This window comes from Haliaeetus albicilla, chromosome 16, assembly GCF_947461875.1.
Source record: "Haliaeetus albicilla chromosome 16, bHalAlb1.1, whole genome shotgun sequence".
Taxonomy (NCBI): domain Eukaryota; kingdom Metazoa; phylum Chordata; class Aves; order Accipitriformes; family Accipitridae; genus Haliaeetus; species Haliaeetus albicilla.
This window is the reverse complement of record NC_091498.1, coordinates 20,692,387-20,710,949: the sequence shown is the minus strand read 5'-3', so window position 1 is coordinate 20,710,949 and position 18,563 is coordinate 20,692,387. Positions and strand designations below refer to the sequence as shown.

The 18,563-nt window shown below is 43.5% G+C and overlaps 1 long non-coding RNA gene across 1 annotated transcript; it reads left to right on the top strand.

The window, feature by feature from the left end:
• The first annotated feature begins 589 nt into the window (after window positions 1-589).
• On the top strand, window positions 590-16,143 carry LOC138689462 (uncharacterized). Its single transcript, XR_011328290.1, has 3 exons — window positions 590-1,395; window positions 12,358-12,476; window positions 16,049-16,143. It is a non-coding gene; the product is annotated as an uncharacterized lncRNA (long non-coding RNA).
• Window positions 16,144-18,563: the final 2,420 nt, after the last annotated feature.

The following is an 18,563-nucleotide window of genomic DNA, read 5'->3' as shown; positions in this document are numbered from 1 at the left end:
GGGGCATCAGTCTACCTTGAGGAGAGGAGTTTAGAAAAATTCAGTGCAAATCAGGCTCATGTCCGCATCTGCTCTTACAGAGCATGTTGTGGCAAGGGGAAAACAATGGTGCATGCAGAGGCAAGGCGGTGTTTGTTTGCACATTGGTACTGGCTGTCCTTACTTCAGCAGGTATCCCTTTTCCAAAAGGTGTGGGACAAACAGAGCTGTTGCACTGGAGTGGAAGGACATCACTGGCTCTGAATGGTACCATCTGTTATGAGTCACTTTGCGAGAACTGCACTGCTGTGCATTTCTCTTCCCTAAATTAGATTTCCTTAAGGTTGCTCTTATTTTCTGGTTTTCTTACCTTTCCCAACAATTGCAGTCAGCATGAATTGCACAACAGTTAAGTGACCCAACAGTCCAGAAAGAGGTATGCGAAACCGTAGTCATGCCTTGAATCATTTGTCTTTTTGCAATCTCTGGCTGATTTTTTTAATCCTCAGCTGCTGCTTTGCCACTACAGTTAGAGCTTTTATGTCTGCTCTGTTAATTGGTGCAGTGCTGCAATCTTCAGTTAGGTGACCATGTAGGGTGGAGGGGAAGAGCGAGTGTTAAAAGGCAAATGGTGTCAGCAGCCAGCTGGTACATGGCAGGACTGAGCAAGTAAAGTGGTCATTCTCACTCATCATTAAGGGAAATCCAGAGAGCCTGTACTTTTCCAGCATGGCCTCTACTTGGAGTGAGAGAGAGAAACTGCCTTTTGTTTAAAAAAAAAAAAAAAAAAGTGGGGATAGTGTAGATGAATACAGCAGTGCTTGTAGGCTACCTGGAACCAGGCTGCCTTAATGATACAACTGGAAGGGCAAGAGGAGCTCTGACATGATAGAAACATTCCCACCTTCAGCTCTCTGGTGCATCTTGTTTCACTGATCTTCAGACCATATGTTCTCTGGCTGAACGTAGTGAGGTTGAGGGTTTCAGTGTTACATTGGTCATGTTTGGCTCCGTAATCACCTGCAGCAGGGACTGATTTCTTCTGTGACACCCACAAAGTGCTGTGATGGGTTTTATTGGAAATACATCCCAGTTCAGGGAGCAGTAAGGGTTGGGTTTCAGTGAGGGCTCGGGTCACCTGGGGCTTTGTTCCATCTTGTTGGCCACTGCTAGCACCATCATCTGGATGACTGCTTTTGTGCATTTGTTCCTCCCAGTGGCTGCAGCTCAGATGTGTGCTGCTGCCCACCTCTCCCCAGAGCAGGGAAACCAAAGGCCTGGGCGCTGTGCTGGGCAGGGGCATGAGCCATGACTGCTTGCCCTGGCAGGACTGGGAATGCAACATAGCAATCAGGAGATCCTCATGACTGGATCTGCAAAAGAAGGTGCCAGCTGCCCATCGGCATTGTCTGTGAGGTGAGCTCTGGTTGGGATGACAGCAGCACTGTGATGTGCCTGGCAAAAATTACACAGGTTGCTGGGAAACCAGGGGGATGTGGGATGGGACCAGCCTCCAGCTTCACTGGAAGAAAACTGAACTCCCATCTCCCTCATGCACAACTGCTAGAAAACTCCTAAGTAGCAGCAACAAAATTTGAATTCACAAGCAACTTTTGTGGGTCTGGAGAATTTGTTATGTTTGTTTTGTTGTTGTGTTTCAGTGGAAAATTTTTCTGATCAATGCATGGTAAATTACAGCTACAGATAAGCCCTAAAAGATGATAGATACAGTGTAGATCATACAATCTGCTGATAGAATCCAGGCATGGGGTTATATTGAGGATTTGTCACAGACTGATCATAGTTTAGACTTTATCCACTACAGGTTTAGGTCTGATTCCTAAAACTGTAATTTGTGCATGTGATCCTTTTCCTCCCTGAAGCCTCATTAAATATATATTTTAGTAAATTGCTTTATGTTTCTAATACAGTTGACTGACCCCTAGTGCTTAACGGAATTTCTTGTAACAGGAGTGTTGGATCTGCAATGGGGTGATGGATAGCATCAAACTGTAGGACAGCTTGCGAGATGCATCAAATGTGAAGTCAAAATGTGTGCACATATGAGGGACAAATAGCCTCCAGCAATAAAAATAGTTCCCTATTGCCATATGAGTTAGTATGTCACAAGAGCATTAATCAATAGGTTTATTCCAGGAATTATTTTAGAGCTGAAGGGCAACCTGATCATCAGCAGAAGGATATTGCTGCTGCCAGAAACAAAGCTGCAAACAGCACAGGAATTTGAGAAAATGCATCCAGTGCTGTATTTGTAATGGATTTACATATTTCTATAACTGCAGAATGAATTAATTATATTCCCACTGCTTACAACACAGGGAAATCTGAGAAGATAACATTTTCCACTGATGGTGATAATAAATGTGATCTGTATTAAGTAGTTAAAAATTATTTGAGCCAAAATTCCATAAAAATTGGCAAATCACATATGGGCAGTTTTTCCTGAAAACTGGCAAGAAAGTGAACTCAAGGAGTATTGCTGGAAGTCTGTATGTTTAGCTATACTTCTAATGCTGCTGGAGAGAGCCAGGAGGTTTTGTACTGGCTTATGCAAAAATATGTAAAATGATGAAACGCTACAGGAAACTGAAATTATTTCCCCACTACCTTTACATTGCTCAATGCAGCTGCCGTGCCAGCCACCTCATATTGGGGCCAGGAGGCATGGCTGCTTTGTCAGCCCCCCCCAGTTCCTCCATGCCAGGGCTGCGCCAGGGATGCTGCGCTTGGCAGGGCTGTGGTTGCCTCTGGTCTGCACCACCAGCCCCTGGTGCCTGGGAAGTACCTCCTCAATGGCTCTGTCAGTGCTTACAGGTCAGGGAGGCAGAGGTGTTTCTTTCAGACTCCTGTGGGAGTTTTTGCCGTTTCCAAAACAAGGTGTTTTTTCCCCCGTTGATTGAGAGGGGACGCTTTCAAAACGAGAAGCTTTCAAAACCTTGTGTGTATTTATGTGGATATATAAAATAAAGATATCTCAATATATTATGTTTAGAGCTATATGTATCTGTAAAATAAAGATATCTCTAAACATACATATTTAGAGATGAGACTAAAGCGAAATCCACCTTTTAAGTCCCAGATTGCCCCTGTCCTTTTCAGCCAACAGACACGCAATAGAGCCAGCTGCAGAGATAAGAGTCAGCCTCCCTGCAGCAGCGTGATTAAAACCTCCAATCTGAACTCCTGCGGACTCCCAGCACTCCTGATCCAGATCTCAGCTTGGTGGCACAAGCCTGTTTCTAGCACTAGTACAGATAGCTGAACCACTACAGCAATCACAGCTGAGCACTAGAAAATGGAAGGAGTCACGTGAGGGAGATGAAAGCCAACACTAAGTGCTGTGATTATTCTATCAAAATGACTGCTATAAACATGTCTTTAAAAAAAAACCAAAAATCCTTAGCTGAACAATGCCATCAGGTGATAATAACTGGTGACACTTTCTAATCTGGGATTGTGAACTAGCTGGCTTTGTGTATGCTTTCCTTCGCAGCGAGCTGTCAGGAGCAGAGGGGTAGCTGCACCCGCCAGGCCGGCAGCCCACCGGGGTACAAAACACCAGTGCTGGAGACAGGTTAGCAGCCCCCGACCCGTTGTCACAACAAAATTATTTGTGCCGGTACCAAAACTGGGAACGGTTTTGCCAGCGCCCCAGCGAGGGGCAGGGGCAATGCGGCGGGTGGATGGCACAAGGAGGTGCCCGGTTCTTCCTCCTCGTCCTCCTCCTCGGAGCCCTGCGTGATCCCAGCCTGGCGGCAGCGGGGAGGACAGCCCCATGCCGTGGGGCGGCAGCGGGAGAGGAGTGTTTGGCCAGGCACGTAACACCGCTCGCTTACTCCATAAATGGGCTTCAGCAGAGGTGGATTCAGATGCGGTTATGTAATCTGACAAATTATTTGCTGCCAGAGCAGGAGACCTAACCTGTAATCCCCAGGGGGATTTTGTAACGCTGCTTCCTCTACCTGTGCTAGCAGCAGCCAGAGGTTCACTGCAGCCTGTAAAACCTGGCTAGAAATCCCGGCGAATTTTTGGGACCTTGACTGGGATCGTTTCTCTGTCACTGCTCGGGATGGTAGTTTGAAACTTGTTTGCGTGTCTCTACACGCGCTGCATTTACATTGTTTTAGCCACACTGTTGATAAAACAGGCAAAGCTGTGCTTGGGCGAATTCAGAAGTCTGCAGTGGTTTGGTTCATCATCTAGAGCTTACACAGTTACGGCTGCTACAAAACCAAAATGTCCAATTATTTTCGTGCTTTGGTGGGTGGATGAGACCCACTGTTTTGCTGCAGTGGTTGCACTTGCAACTGCTGTCAGCACTTCGCCAGCAGACTGTTTTCTGGGGCCCTCCTCTGGGCAAGAAAAGCCTCTCTGTAATTAGAGATACTGACTGTCCCTTTCAAAGAATTCAAGAACAGGAGAGGAAGGAGAGATTTTTCTCACACCACTGACTCTTCATGAGACCAGGAGAGTTAAACCCTAAAAAATCCCTTTAAAATGTCAAGATGATGTAAGGTACCTGTGTCCCACCCTTCTTGGGTGTTCTTGGCTCCACTGTCTGTGACCTGAATAATTTCAGTACTAGTTGTTTTGAGTAATTTTGGGTTTGCTGCTGCATGTCCCTGTGAATAAGAAACAATGTTTCTATTGGCAGCAGTTAGTTCTTCATCCACCCATGTCTCCTAAAGTATGATAAAAGCGCAGAATGAACTTTCAGTCTCTGACCTTTCCAGCATGTGTGTACGCGTTTTGTCACCCAAGTGGACTGAGAGCAACTTTTCATCCTTTAAATGTTCACGTGTCCATGCTAATGGGAGAAGTCCTAAGATTTGGGTCTAGACTTTGAAGATACCTCAGTATTTGGATTGGGAGTTTTGGTTGATGCCACTTGTAAGTCCAGCTCCAACTTTTGTAACTTGAGAGCTAACTGTGTGAAATCACTGGGAGCTCTGCCATGCCTATTTGGGCGTTACAATTTCATACTCATAGTTTCCTGGGTTTGAGATTCAGTGTTTCTATCTGAACCAACTTTAAGTAGGGAGAAGCAGGTTATTAATAAGGTTAGCTCTCCAGGGATTATTTTTTCTTCTTTGCATGTTCACTTTTCTGGGAACTCCACACTGCAAAACTTTTGCACCAAAGGTGGTCTTAGGTTTAAAAAAGCAAGAAGGGTTCTTACAAGTCTGTGGGAGGCATCTCTCTGGCATCCATATGCTCTTGGCTGCAATCTTCAAGCTTACTGGGAAATGAGTGAGAATCTAGTCTTCTGCACACAGTGTCAGAATGCCTGCTAGTTTTTAATTTACATTTTTTAAAATGGTTAAAATGCTTTCTGTTTAAGAATGAATCTCCCAAGAAGTATGTCTGCTGCAAGTGAGAAGACTGCTGTTCCCATAAGTTTCTCCAAAGCTTGATGGAAGTTCCCTGCTAGATCTGTAAGCACGCCCTGTCAAGTTCTGAGTTATGGAAAGTATCTCTGTTGAGTTCAGATTTCATGACCGTTGGTTCCTTGCAGAGACTATAATTTGTTTACACTTCACTGAAATGTTGAATCACTAAATTCGTAACATTTACTGATGCCAGTAGCTGCAAAAGGTAGAAGTTGTCACTCGCTAGGAGTGTTAATAGACATGTTGGATGACTTTGTGGGATGCCGAGCTTATTTTTGTTCTGCGCTGCTACACAGCCATGGTTTTTATCTTGTTATGTTCCTAGAACCAACAAGACCTGCTCTTGCATCTCCCCCACTCCTCCTCTATGACCTAGAAAGGAAAGTGTAATGCTGCTGCTCTTCATGGGGGTACACAGCCCTGTGGTAACAGGGGTGCATGGTGATGGTGACAAAAGCTCCTTCTGTGACTGGGTATCTGCCCCACGGCATCTTCAACCCCAAGCTCTCCTTTCCTTTTCCTAGATGGGATACTCCCAGTGTACAGTAGAGTAGCTACTTCTTAATGCGTGACGGTAGTAAGATAATTATCTTCTAATGTGAGATTCTTGTTTGTGCTGTGCTCAGGACATAGGTAATTGTTATTCCAGAACAGAAAAGTATGTATAAAGTATATACCTATACAGTATATATAAAAAGTATATACCTGAACAGAAAAGTACTGATATTGTTTGCAAGTGAAATGAAGCAAGGCTGGAGTGATTGTTTTGTTGTTGTATGCTCACCTGGGTCTCGTTTCCTTTTTTTCTTCCCCTTAAAAAGGCAGTAAGAGCCTATATTAGAGAAAAGAAACCCCTGAACTTTTTGTCAGGGTCACATAGTGGTTACATGATAAAAAAGGAATGTATATCCTCGAGCAGGCTGTGGCTTACTTGACCTGGTGAAATCTTAGGGCCTGTGATCCCATGAGAATTAGACAAACTGTGGAGTTTGGGCTTTTTCCTATGCATCCATGTTATTTTGGTCAGAGGCTCCCTTCACACCTCTGCTGCTTCTATGTGACCCTGCACAAATCCCCAAACTTCTCAGTTCTTCAGTCTTCTGCTCAGTGAAATACAGAAAACCTTGATTTATCCCTGCCTTACAGGGTTAACATGTGGCTTGTTTGCACCGTGTTGTGTGATCCCCTGATGAAAGCTATCATGTAAACTCTGATAATCCAGCATGCCCATATAGAAAAGCATGCAGTCTAAATAGTTAGACATGCTTTCTTCTTAGTTTCAGAGAAGACAAGTCTTTCAACATGTTTGTTTTCAGATTTTGATATTTAACCTTGATATTTACGATGGTCTGAAAAGGGAGAGGGTTGGCAAGTGTGTTTCTGGTAGAGATTAACCAGACCAAGACCAGTGGAGCAGCTGGGGGGGATCCCAGCTCTTTCCTGTAGAGCACACCTAGCCCAAGAGTAAAGTCTGTGTCATGTCAACAAGGAAAGATCTGCTGCCACTTGGCAACAAGTCTGTAATACTAAACTTGCTTTCTTGCTGTTCTTTCTCTCAGTATTGCTGATATTTTCTTCACCTTACTATGTCAGCTTTCTTCTCCAGGCACAAGGAGGGTCACCACTGTGTTCTCTTAACAAACCTGAGATGAGGAAGTAATGCTAAGAGTTAGTCTTCTAACAGCACTTAAGAATCCTTCTTTCACCCCCCTCGTGAGAGACAAGAAGATGATGTGGGTAAGTTTTAGGATTTTGCTTTGACTTTGATTTGCCAAGAAGTAGAAACTACATGAAGCAGTCTGTGGGTTTAGTTTCATTTGTTTTGTCCTCTGGTTTTGTCATTTTGGAAATGTAAACAACGCACAAATTGTCTTGTTGCAACATCTTCCGATAAGACCAGTATAAAATTGGCTTGGTTACACGATTGCTTTAAGTCCCTGTTGCCCATAATATTCTTTCTGATTAAGTAATTCAAAGGTACACGTCCAAATCAAGATGTTCTTGATCTCTCTTGTTGTCATGGTGGCTTCTACCATAGAAAAGACTGTAAGACTTGGCCTACTTTCTGCAATGGTCAGTCTGCACTCTGGCAGCTTGAATGTTAGTACAGTATTTTGAAAGTGGCTGATACCTTTGTAACACTGGGTGAAGTGCTGCAGCTGTACTCTGCTCCTTGGCTTGACCCAGGACAGGGATAGTATGGAGGGACAGGGTCCATACCTAGCAGGCTAACTCCTGGATGTGCAGAAAAATGCTAACTGGGCATATTGTGAATGATTCACACCTACATCCCCAAAATGTTTGTTCTTAGAGAGGTTTTGCATGTGTCTGAGTAATTTCCTGAACAAAGCCCTTCATTTGTAAATCTGATACATTTGCCATATACCAATAATGCTATGGTAATAAACAAGTGACAGTTCTCACAATTAATGCTGGCACATGACTAGCCTCTTTCAGACCAGAATAAGTAATTCCACGGTCTTGTGAGTGCGACTATGAGGAAAGAGATTCCGAAATAATAAGTACTTGAGGGGATTAGCAAAAAATGCGAACGTTTGTCTTTCAGGTTAATAGCCTGTGTGGATGCTGTCATTCTGCCCTCAGGACCCTGTGGGTTGGCATCAAGGCTGTCTCTGAGCGTGTTGAGAGAAGTTAAAGTATTATTAATATGGGCCACATTCCACTGATGTGCAGCTTCGAGGTGCTGAGGACGCCCTTGTTAAAATCTTGGCAGATCATCACAAGCATCATCCATGCTTTTGGCCTGAGGGAGGTGTTCCTTCATGAGCTGCATTAGTCAGGAAAAAAGGGGAAGGTTTCAAAACAAAGCCAAAGTTCAAACATGGATAAAAAAATTCTTTTGCCTTTTTAAACTAGTGTATGGTTCTGGGGCATGTAGTTGCAGGCATGTGCAAAGCCACAGGAGTTGTGAGGAAGGTGTAGGTCTTGCTGAGAAGGGAGCTCTCGAGCTTTCTGCATGGTCTGACAAGTACTGACTCCTCTGTTAAAGACTTGCACTTTGCCAGGAAGTTTTCCAAATCAAGCAGACATGTTCCTAGCAATGAGAAAAAACAGCTTACTCAACTTCAATGAACTTGCAGAAAATATCTGAATTTTCACTGTAAAAACCTTTTCACTATGCAAGTGAACAGAGTGCATAGGGCTTTACAACTAATGGCAAAAACTTTTGAGCAAAATGAGGGTGACATAAAGTCAGAGTCTGTTCCTTAGCACCTGGCCTGCCCAGAAGGCTGCTCAGGGGGCATCCTCTCTGGTTGGCCTCTTGCAGCTGCATGAGGAACATGTTGAGAAGTGTTAATATAATAGATACCAGTTCTGCTTGCTCTTCAATGGGGAATCTCAATGTCTGGGTGAACACATCAGGAGCAGCGTCCTGTGCAGTCTTACCCTATTAGTCCCTGTCCTTTAAGCATAGGTTACATACAGATGAATGTTAATTCGCTGGAAAGGGAACAGACAGGATAGTAATTTTAAAAGCGTTGTAGAAAAAAAGAAAATTCCTGTTACACTAAAACTTTCTATCTGTTGTGCATTTACTTTGAACAAGAATGCTGGAAGCTGGTTTAAATAACTGAGCGTGCTTTAAGTTCCTCTCTGCTTTGTACTATTTTCATCCCCAATTCTCACGTACAGATAGGTTAAGTCCAAAGAAAATGTAATTATAGTATATAGTTAGCTTTTCTCCCCGCCTCAAAGCTTGGAATCTGGTCAGTTTTACAGTTTGTAAAAATTCATAATATTGTCAGGATTGGTGAAGCAATACTAACTTTGGTGTAGCTGAGTTCCCCACTGTATGCTTCACAGGAGGCAATTCCTGACCACTGTAAAGACTCAGGTGATCCCTGGAGTGGTCACCAGTTCAGGCAGGATTGTCATCTGAATATTGCTATGGTTTTTGTGCCGAAACTTCCTGATAAGTGGGACAACAGGTGAACCTGCAGGTCTGCTCTGGCATTGGTGATAGACCTGCTTTGAGCAGGAGGCTGGGCTGAGCAACATCCAGGAGTCCCTCCTGACCCGTGTTTTCTGGTGCTTTGTGGTAGTTCATGGAGGTGACACTGAGGTTTAGTAACATGCAAAGCCAAGCAAGCAGGCAAGGTGCGGAAACAGAATGAATAACTACAATAGCATTAGGCCAAAAAAGGGTGTTGAGGGATGGCAGTTGGGTTCACATGCCTGTACATATGCTGGGGTTTGCCTACTCCTACTGTATTAAGCTAGAAGTGAAAAGACGTAATTCTCCATCTCAAGAGATAGCCAGCCTGCTTGAAATGTTTATAGCAGTTAAAGTTTCTCTGTTCAGAACAGGCCAAAAAGACTGGTGTGCTTTGGATGAATGTGTCTCTAGTCATATTTCAAAAAATGTCTGCATCTTAAATTACTTTCTGCAGGCTGCTATGAAGAGGGAAGAGTCAGGGAAGGGCCTTTAAACATTTGTAAAATGATACATCGCGCTGACGATGTATTTGTCATCTGATTTTGAAAAAATTAGCACGAACAGAGGAGAAAATGTTTCCTATTTTAAATCTGTCCAATTACTCTATCTGTGAACAGCTTATGAATCCAGTTGGCCTGCTGTAAATCTGGGAGGGATTCTTTGGACAAAACACCTAGTGTATTTTGTACTCTTTTAGCTGAAAACAAGTGATCTTTTGAACTATCCACTTTGAAAGGATGTTCACTGGCTAAATTCAACAAAATGTTACATGCGCGTTGGGGGGTGTTAAGAGAAGTCTGAAAACAACACTATTTGCTGTTGAGAGAGAACTTTCATCAGGGTGAAGAGAAATTATTTGGGATTGATATTGAACTGTTAATTATTTCTGGAGGGCAAATGAAGTGCAGAAAAACCAATTCTAACCCATAGCTTATATTAGTAAGTAGGGGATGGTCGTGCTCAGCAGCTCACTGCACAGAGAAGAGAAACTACAAAAATTACTCAGGACTTCCTTGTTCTCTCTGACGCAATTGCAGGGGGACTTGGTGGTTCAGCAAGTGAAGTCTGAAAAGCTTGGTTATCACCCCCATTTTCTTCCCTATGAACCCTTCAGGTGGATATAATGCTGTTCTCCCAACCATTGTCCTGCACCCCACTAACCTCCTGGGCCAAGGCTCCCCATCCTGGGGGGTAGGTAAGAGCTCTCCTGCACGGGAAGCAGCACCATACTTGCAGCTTCCCAGCCTGCCAGAGAGAGTGCGTTGGTGGCAGCAGCAAGTGTGTCCCCAGCAGCCGTGCTGGCTGCAACCCACCACTTTGGCAGGGGAGGAGGCGACAGCCCAGCCAAGCCTGACGGAAGGGAAGCATCCAGCCCACGGGGAGGGAGAGTGATGGTGTGCTGGGGTGGCAGGAAGGTCCGCTGCAAGGAGGAGTTGTTTGACCAAGACGGTCTCCCACAAGAAATCTAGGGCACGTTTAAAGTCAGCCTCGTTCAGCATCTGCCAAAGGCAGACCCAGGAGCCTCGCTCTGTCCCCTGGGGCCTTGTTGAGACAGTCAAACAGATATTCAGGGATATGCTGGAGCAGAGCTAAGCCCAACAGCACACAGCTGCTTTACCATCGTAGAAAGTCTAACTTACGAAGAGGAATTTTTCCTTGTTGATTTGTATGATTTTCTTTGGAGAGCGATGGTCCTTTGGGCTCTCTGCTTTTTCACTCATCTGTTAAAAAGCCCCATTTTGGGACATCCCAATTTTTCCAGCCAAGAAGAGCTGGATTCTGCTCCTGGCTTGCTCAGAAGTGGTTGCTCAAGAGCAAAATGAAGCATTCCTGTCAGGAATTGGATGCACAACATCCAAGGCGCTCCTGGGGTCAGAGAAATAGGTCTTAGGCTCAAAGAGAAATCCTCTGCATGGCAGTATGTTACGTCAGTACAGAAATGGACCATCCAATTTTGCATTCCGATATGAAACACAGCAGCCAGGTGATATGTCCAGCAATGTGCAAGTTTAATAAACTTCCTGTTTGACTTGCGGACAGAATAAATAGTTCCATGATGTCTGCTTAACAAAGCCAAATTGCGCACCTCTCTATATTGCAAGTAGAACTGCTACAGTTAAGGGACTGACAACATTTCCCATCTGGATGGATGATTTAGCTGCTTTGCTTCACATCAGGGCTAACTTGGCATTTGACTTACCCAGTACTGCTACAAGATTCTGTTTTTACTGAATATAATTTGCATCCACTGGCTATGTCATTCTTGGGCTTGAAAAAGGTTTGAGCAGCATTAGAGTAGAAGGAAAATGAATATTTAAACATGTAATTTTGCAAATCCCTGGAGAATGAGAAGAAACTTAGAGGCGGACGCACGCAGAGTCTGGAGATGGCAAACATTCTCCCCTCCTCGCCTGTAGTTTTAAAAAGGTCCATGGGGTTGAACTATTACTCATTAGTGTCTGCCTCCCCAGCCCCCCCAGCTTTCTGTTCCATACCGGACGCACAGTGTTTGTATAGAAAGCAAACTTATTGCACTGTGTAATAAGATTTGAATGCAAACATTTAATTAATGTTATCTGTTCAGAAGCATTGTTTAAACAAAAGTTAACCTTTCTGTGCCAAAGCTGAATGAAACTTCGAAAGGTTAGGTTTTTTGTTCCTCTGAGCAGTGCCATGGATTGATGTGCTGTTGATACAATCACTTTCTCAGATTTCACGTATGGAAGTCTATGATGGAGTAGTAACTTCATTAATTTGGCCCAGACTGATTCAGTTGAATACTAATATTTTGACCTTATTCCCTAGGAAATATTCTTCCTGCTGCACAAACTTGGAAAGCGTGGCCATCCCTGTGGTGTGAGCCACATTTATGACAAGCTTTTGGAAAGATAATATTTCACATGTAAATACATGACTGTTGGTTCTTAACACTTTCTGTATTATCAAAAAGAGGTATGGGTCCTCATTGTCCTGTAGTTTTTGAGTGTTCCTTTCTTTCCCTTTTTTTAGCACCCTGAGATATTTGTGTGTGGCCTGTAACCAAGGAGAGACAAGGATGTGAGTCCTGTGCGCAGGGGACCTCACCTGGGCTGACACTGACTTTTGAACCTTGAGCCCCAGCACAGAGGGTAAGGATACATATCTACAAAGGTATTTAAGCAACCAACTCCTTTAATGCCTTTCTGCGTCTAAAACCCTGTAGTGGATCCACAAGCCTCCATTAAGTAGGTATATGGAGAAGCTGGACATGGTTACACATTGACCGACCCCCATAGTCTAACTCAGTGATCACTGAGGTGGAATCTGCCTGGTTATCTCAAGGAGGAGGAGGAAACTGGGCTAGGAATTATGTTTTGTGAAAATACAATACAAATTCCTAATCCAGTTTTCAGTCAGGAGAGCATGTTATGGTTGAACAATTGATACCTCTTCATGGAAGCTTATTTTCTGTGCCTAAAGGGAAATGCAATTAAGTGAACTTCTATTTTAAAACACGGCTCTTTCCTGTCACTGATGAAGCAATAACAATTACAAAACATGGGATTTTCTGGGAGTGTTGGTTGGTTGTTCTCATTGATATTAATTTTGCTGCCTCTGTTTGAATCTTATCTATAATACTCCCTGAGGCAGCCCACTGGAGACCTAACTGATTTCACTAGTGACTCCAGGCTGGTGTGTACTTGCTGACCACTAAGGCAAGAAGAAAGGCACATCCCACAGCTGCAAGAGTTAGCACTAGAGGTGCTATGGCCCCAGTGAATAGGGCTGTACATGACAGTAGCCGAGGTTTGTGGCATACTCTACCCATGGGCTGTTGCTGACATCCAGACGAGCTCGTTTCTCTACATAGAGAACTGCTTCTGTCACTAACCAGCCCAGAAACCAAAATGTTCACAAGTGGTGCAAGTCCATTGTCTAGTCCTTGCTTTTCCACGCTCATTACAGCTCAGCAAATGCAGAGATTTGAATCTAACATGACAAGAAGTGTCAGAATCGGGGATTAATTCTCTGTGAAATAATTTCTGTGATGGGATGCTGCCAGGAAGCTTGACTCTGCATTCCTTGGACACCCCAGGTTCCCACAAACTGCAAGGAGAGGACTGTGTGGGCAAGGAATGCGGCATGAGCTTGTAATCTTTTCAGCTAGAGATATCTTAGCACATAAGTGGGATGTTCTCAGGAGCCTGCTGTGCCAAAAAGGTGACCCTTCTAGGACTGGGACCATTTATAGAATGCTGATTTTTAGTGCAGAGCACGTTTTTATAACTGACTTCTATAAATGTTAAATACCAGACCAATTAAGCCTGACAGTGCTGACAGAGTCTTAATTAAATCAGTGTGAACAATATCAGTCTTGCATAACTCTTTTTCCATCAAAAGCATCAGAAATTACGATTTTTTTTCTTTGTCCTTTGTAAGAGATGAAGTTCTGACAGCTTGTTCCCGTTTCCAGTACTGCTGGTTCATTAATTTGTCCATAATTCTGAGCTTTCTACTCCACTCCCATCTCTCTGGTTCTGTTTTGCTTCCTTAGCGTTGACATTTTGGCTCATTCCCTACAATGTTATATACTGGCTACAGAGAGTTCAAGTGTGCCTTTCCTGTAACCCTTCTGTCCCTCCATTTAATGGCAGAGGGTACAAAGCTGCAGTCCTTCAACACGGGTGGATCTTGCAAAACACTAACTACCAAGAGCTTGTATTTGGTGTTCAGCATTTTAATTTTTTTTTTTTGAGACCTAGTCCCTAGGCAAAACTGTACTTTAAGCACAGTGGAAATTCAGCATGCAAGTAGATTGCTGAGCCAGGCTGCTCCGGGATGTTGGCAATCCATGTGACTTCTGTGAAATGGGTGCTGATTAATTACTGGATATGTAAGAGTTAAAGGTAATGTAATGTCTGGTCTTGCTGTCAGAGTCTCCTACCTGTCTGCCCATGCACAAGGGGGACCGCTTGCATGCCAGCCTTTGAGTCATGCAGCAGGACAAGGGCAGCCACATGTGCGAAAGAGCACAAGCTAGGGCAAAGTCCTCTGCTTTCTGCACAGATGAGGGGCAAAAATCCTTGCAGGCCCCCTGGTAGTAGCTCACCTCTTTCTCTGGTTTTGATACCTGCAGTTCGAGACCCACCAGTGCAGCTGTTACCTGAGGTGAAGGCAGGAAATGCTCGTGTGATTTTGGCAACTTCAGCCTGCTGGGCTCCTCCCGCTGAATGCTTGTTGTCCCCTCCTGTCACCAGAGAGCTGGGGAGCACCTGCTTTCTCAGCAGGGAGCGGACAGGACGAATCTGGCTTCATCTGGCCTGATGCCACCTGTGGGTTCCCCCAGGAAAAGGAAATTCCCAGCTGCTCCCAAGGACAGCTTGAAGTCTTCTCTTTTTTCGGGAAATGGTGCAAGGGGAACTTAACCTGGACGTGATAGTTGGGATCTGGCCTGAAGTTTCCTCTTCAACTCAAGAAATAGTTTGCCTGTCTGTATCTAAACATTTTTGGCTCTCTCTGCTTAAAAGCTTTATATAATTTCACAAAACTACTCACACGTCCAGCACTGCAAAACAGATAAACAGGGAGAGGAGCTGAGTGTGTATAACAAGCTGGAATACAACCAAAAAATATTTAAAGCCTGTGATCAACTTGGTAGCACACAGGGACCACCGGCATGGTCACAAGGGTTGACTTGAGTTCTGCTTGCTCTCTCTTCTGCTTTCTTATCCCATTTACATCCTTGATATCCATGTTGATCATTCTGTGATGACTTAGGCTTGATCAAACCTTCAGCTCTTGTGAGTAAATGTTGTTGGCATCTTCAGGGAATATGTGGATCAAGTTCTCAGGATCTTGAAAGTGCCACCATGTCCTGAAATCTCATTTCTTAGACTGCAGTTCATCTTCTTGTCTGTTCTCCATTTAGTGCCCTGTTGGTTTGTGTTCAGAATCAGCCCACATGATGTAGAATGCAAATAAAGAGGTTTTGTGGAAGACTACTAGAAGATTGTAATCTTCTGGTCTTATCTCTCATTCCAGACATATCCTGAAATGACTTGTTCTTTCTTCTCTTTTTATTTCACAATGTAAGCATTTCACAGAGGAGGTGACATCTTTCAGTGCTTTAGCATTTCATCCCCCTATGTCTTCACATTTTTTTCCACTTTCTCATCTGCATGCTACCAACTTAATTAAACTACACAATGACTTTAAAAAATACAAACTCTAACAAAGACTAACGAGGATGTTTCTTGGCAGTTGGTCATTGTTTTGCCTTGGGCCCATAGCTTTGCTTGCCACTCTCCACTGGGCGCTGAACTCATGCTCGTGTTTAAAGACAAACTGCTCCGAGCATGATTGTATCACAGTTTCTGTGTATGCTTTCAGAAAGGCTTAATGTTGTACAATCTGCCCATTATAACCACATTTCCAGACAATAGCAGGCTGCAGAATACAGTGCAATGAAGTGTTAGCAAATCTTGATCCTGATCATTCCCTGTCACTATATTTAGGTTCCAATGAGCTGGTTTAAGAGCACACAGGAAAAAAACAAAACAAAACATGGGCTCAAAGCAATGGCTGCAAATGTAACCAGTTTTCTTAGTCCGCAAGCAAAGATGACATGGCCTCTAGCCGAGGTACGTGATATTTTTCCATCTGAATCTGTCTGCCAAAGCAGCAAAAGCTTAAGTAAGACCTTTTTTATCTAATCATGCAGAATGACTAATCATGTTGATTTGACTGGACCAGCTTTCAATAAAGGCATTGGAGAATAACTGCAGCAGCTATCACCTTTCTCTGTGGGATTTCAGGTAAATTTCTGCACCTCACTGTGCCTTGCAAGCATGAGCAAGCAGACTCTGTTGAGAGCAGAGGAAGCTTCCCATTCTTACTGTCTTCTTATGACCTGTTTTCCACAAGCAATACCACAATGCTAATTACTGTTGTAGCAGAGCAATTTGTCGTGATTTACTTTTCTCCTATAAGCATAGTTAGTAGTTGAAGGAGTCAAATTCCCTTCAAGATTCAGCATAAGTGACTTTGCCTCAGTTTCCTGTCTTGTTAAATAGCTGATGTTTAAAGAGTTGGGAGATCACATTCCTTGAAAGACCTGTTCCTTTTTGAATTCCTGTAAACATCTTTAATTTCTGAGTGCCATGTGTCAGCAAAATCCTGAAACCATGCTAAAGGCGTGTTATTGACACATAGGTGCATGGGTCAGAACCATCTTTTGCAAGACCAGAAAGGATCTGAACTTGTCTCAAATTGTACTCCTGGTTCCTAGAAACACTCTTGCTAAAAGATAAGCAAAATGATGTAATCATGAATGTCCACTGGGTATTCTGGATTGAATGAAATCCTCCTTGTATACCATGGGAATGGTCATAGAATAAAAATTCTAGATGGGCTGATCGTAGCACAAACACTTACTGAGGTTTCAAGCTGGGATGCCTGGGAGAACAACTGTGGAGCAAAATGCTAAAAAGAAAAGGTGTGTTCATCCTGACTAGGGAAGGCTCTTACCTCAGAGCGGCCAGGGCCCCTTACTCAGGGGAAATGCCCTCTTCATTTGGCCAGCATTAATTAACGGCAGCATTTGCCAGCCACTCTTGGACTTGAAGGTGAGCTCATGAAGCTACCTACTGGGTGGGAGGAGGGGTCTGTTGGGGAGCCATGTCCCTGGGGAAGAGCATTGTGGAAATCCCTGGTGCCTGGGTGAGGCTGTAGAGTGGTCCCATTTGTCTCCATTAATGTTTAAATTTCTTGTGTGGAGAATAGAGCTGACCTTGAGTTTGCTCTATATGCCATCTACAGGTATCAGGATGGGAGAGACTTCTGCTGAAGCTGTCTTTATGCTTTGCATTTAATGTGAACAGTGTGTTTAGAAATGTATTGTCTGTGGCAGATCTGACATCACAACCAAATTCTTTAAAATAAAATGTTTAGGGGGAATCATGTGTCAGCTGCCTAGCACTGAAATGTATGGAATGGAATTAAGCAAACCTTTTCTTAATTAAAAAATGAAAATGGATTCTGAACTTTATCTAAGGGTCACTTTGGGATGATTTCTAGACAGAAAAAATCTTGGCTTTCTGGCAGGACAGCTGTGAGGGAGTGTTCTATTCATTAGAACACAATTTGTCCAAGAAAATACGTTCCAAGTCCTAATCAATTTAGATGAAAACTTGCTGGACAGGGTTCAAGCAGGCCAGTTATGGAGTCTTATAAAGCCAAACCCACATGTCTCAGTGGGCAAGAGGCAAGATAATCTTAGCTTACAATGGAATGTTTAAATTTATACAGCTAAGACACTGACATAGGCACAAGGGTTGGTTCTTTTGTGTTTTTTTTTTAACCAGAAACATGTGAAGAATTAGAATTTTTAAAGAGAGAGAATATCCCTTTAAGATATAATCACTCATGGTGAATGGACTGTGGCCAGATTCATCCTTGCTTTAGCGTCTATAGAAAGATTTTTGGAAAAGACCAGCTTCCAAAGCACTAGAAACGTAGGTGTGCCTCCAAATGAAGGTCCTTGGCACCACAGACTCTTGCAGAGTTTTATAATTCCCAGCTGTATAAGGATTTTTTTTTTTTTTAATGAACTGCTTCAGCAGTGGAAATTCAGCAGTTTGGAGAAGCTGTTGCACTGTTAGCCCTTGGGAAGGTGACACCATCCACAGCATTGTTCAGCCGTTAAATGTACACTCTTTATGATGACACATCGCTACCGAGCACAGAAAACCACAGGGTAACACACCCCCGGTTTTCCTGGTGTTAATGGTAACTATTTTAGGGTTTGCTCTTCTGTCATTCAGTTAGTTTCTCCATTATTGCAGCTAGTGTTTCAGGCTGCAAAAGGGTACTTAAATAAATAATGCATTTGCAGATCCATGCTAAAAATTCCCATAGGGATGAGATATAACCTGAGCAATCTTTAACCTGGAGAATATTTCATTTCTTAACTTGAAATGGTTTTCTAACTTGCAGAGTCTTAGCCAAGGTTAAACTCCACCAGAAACATGAATCAAGTGTGTCTTTTGCAGTAATTGTCAAGGCTTGGTAGAAAGACACAGCAACAAGTTGATCTCTGAAGTGCCAGTTTACATCCACCTTTTTGCTAGTGGATCCTCTGCTCTCCTGCGTCTGTCGCTGGGAAGTGACAAACACACCATTTCTCCCACCTTGTCATTCTCTTCACTTGAAGGCCTCTGCAGGCTTCAGGGGAAAAT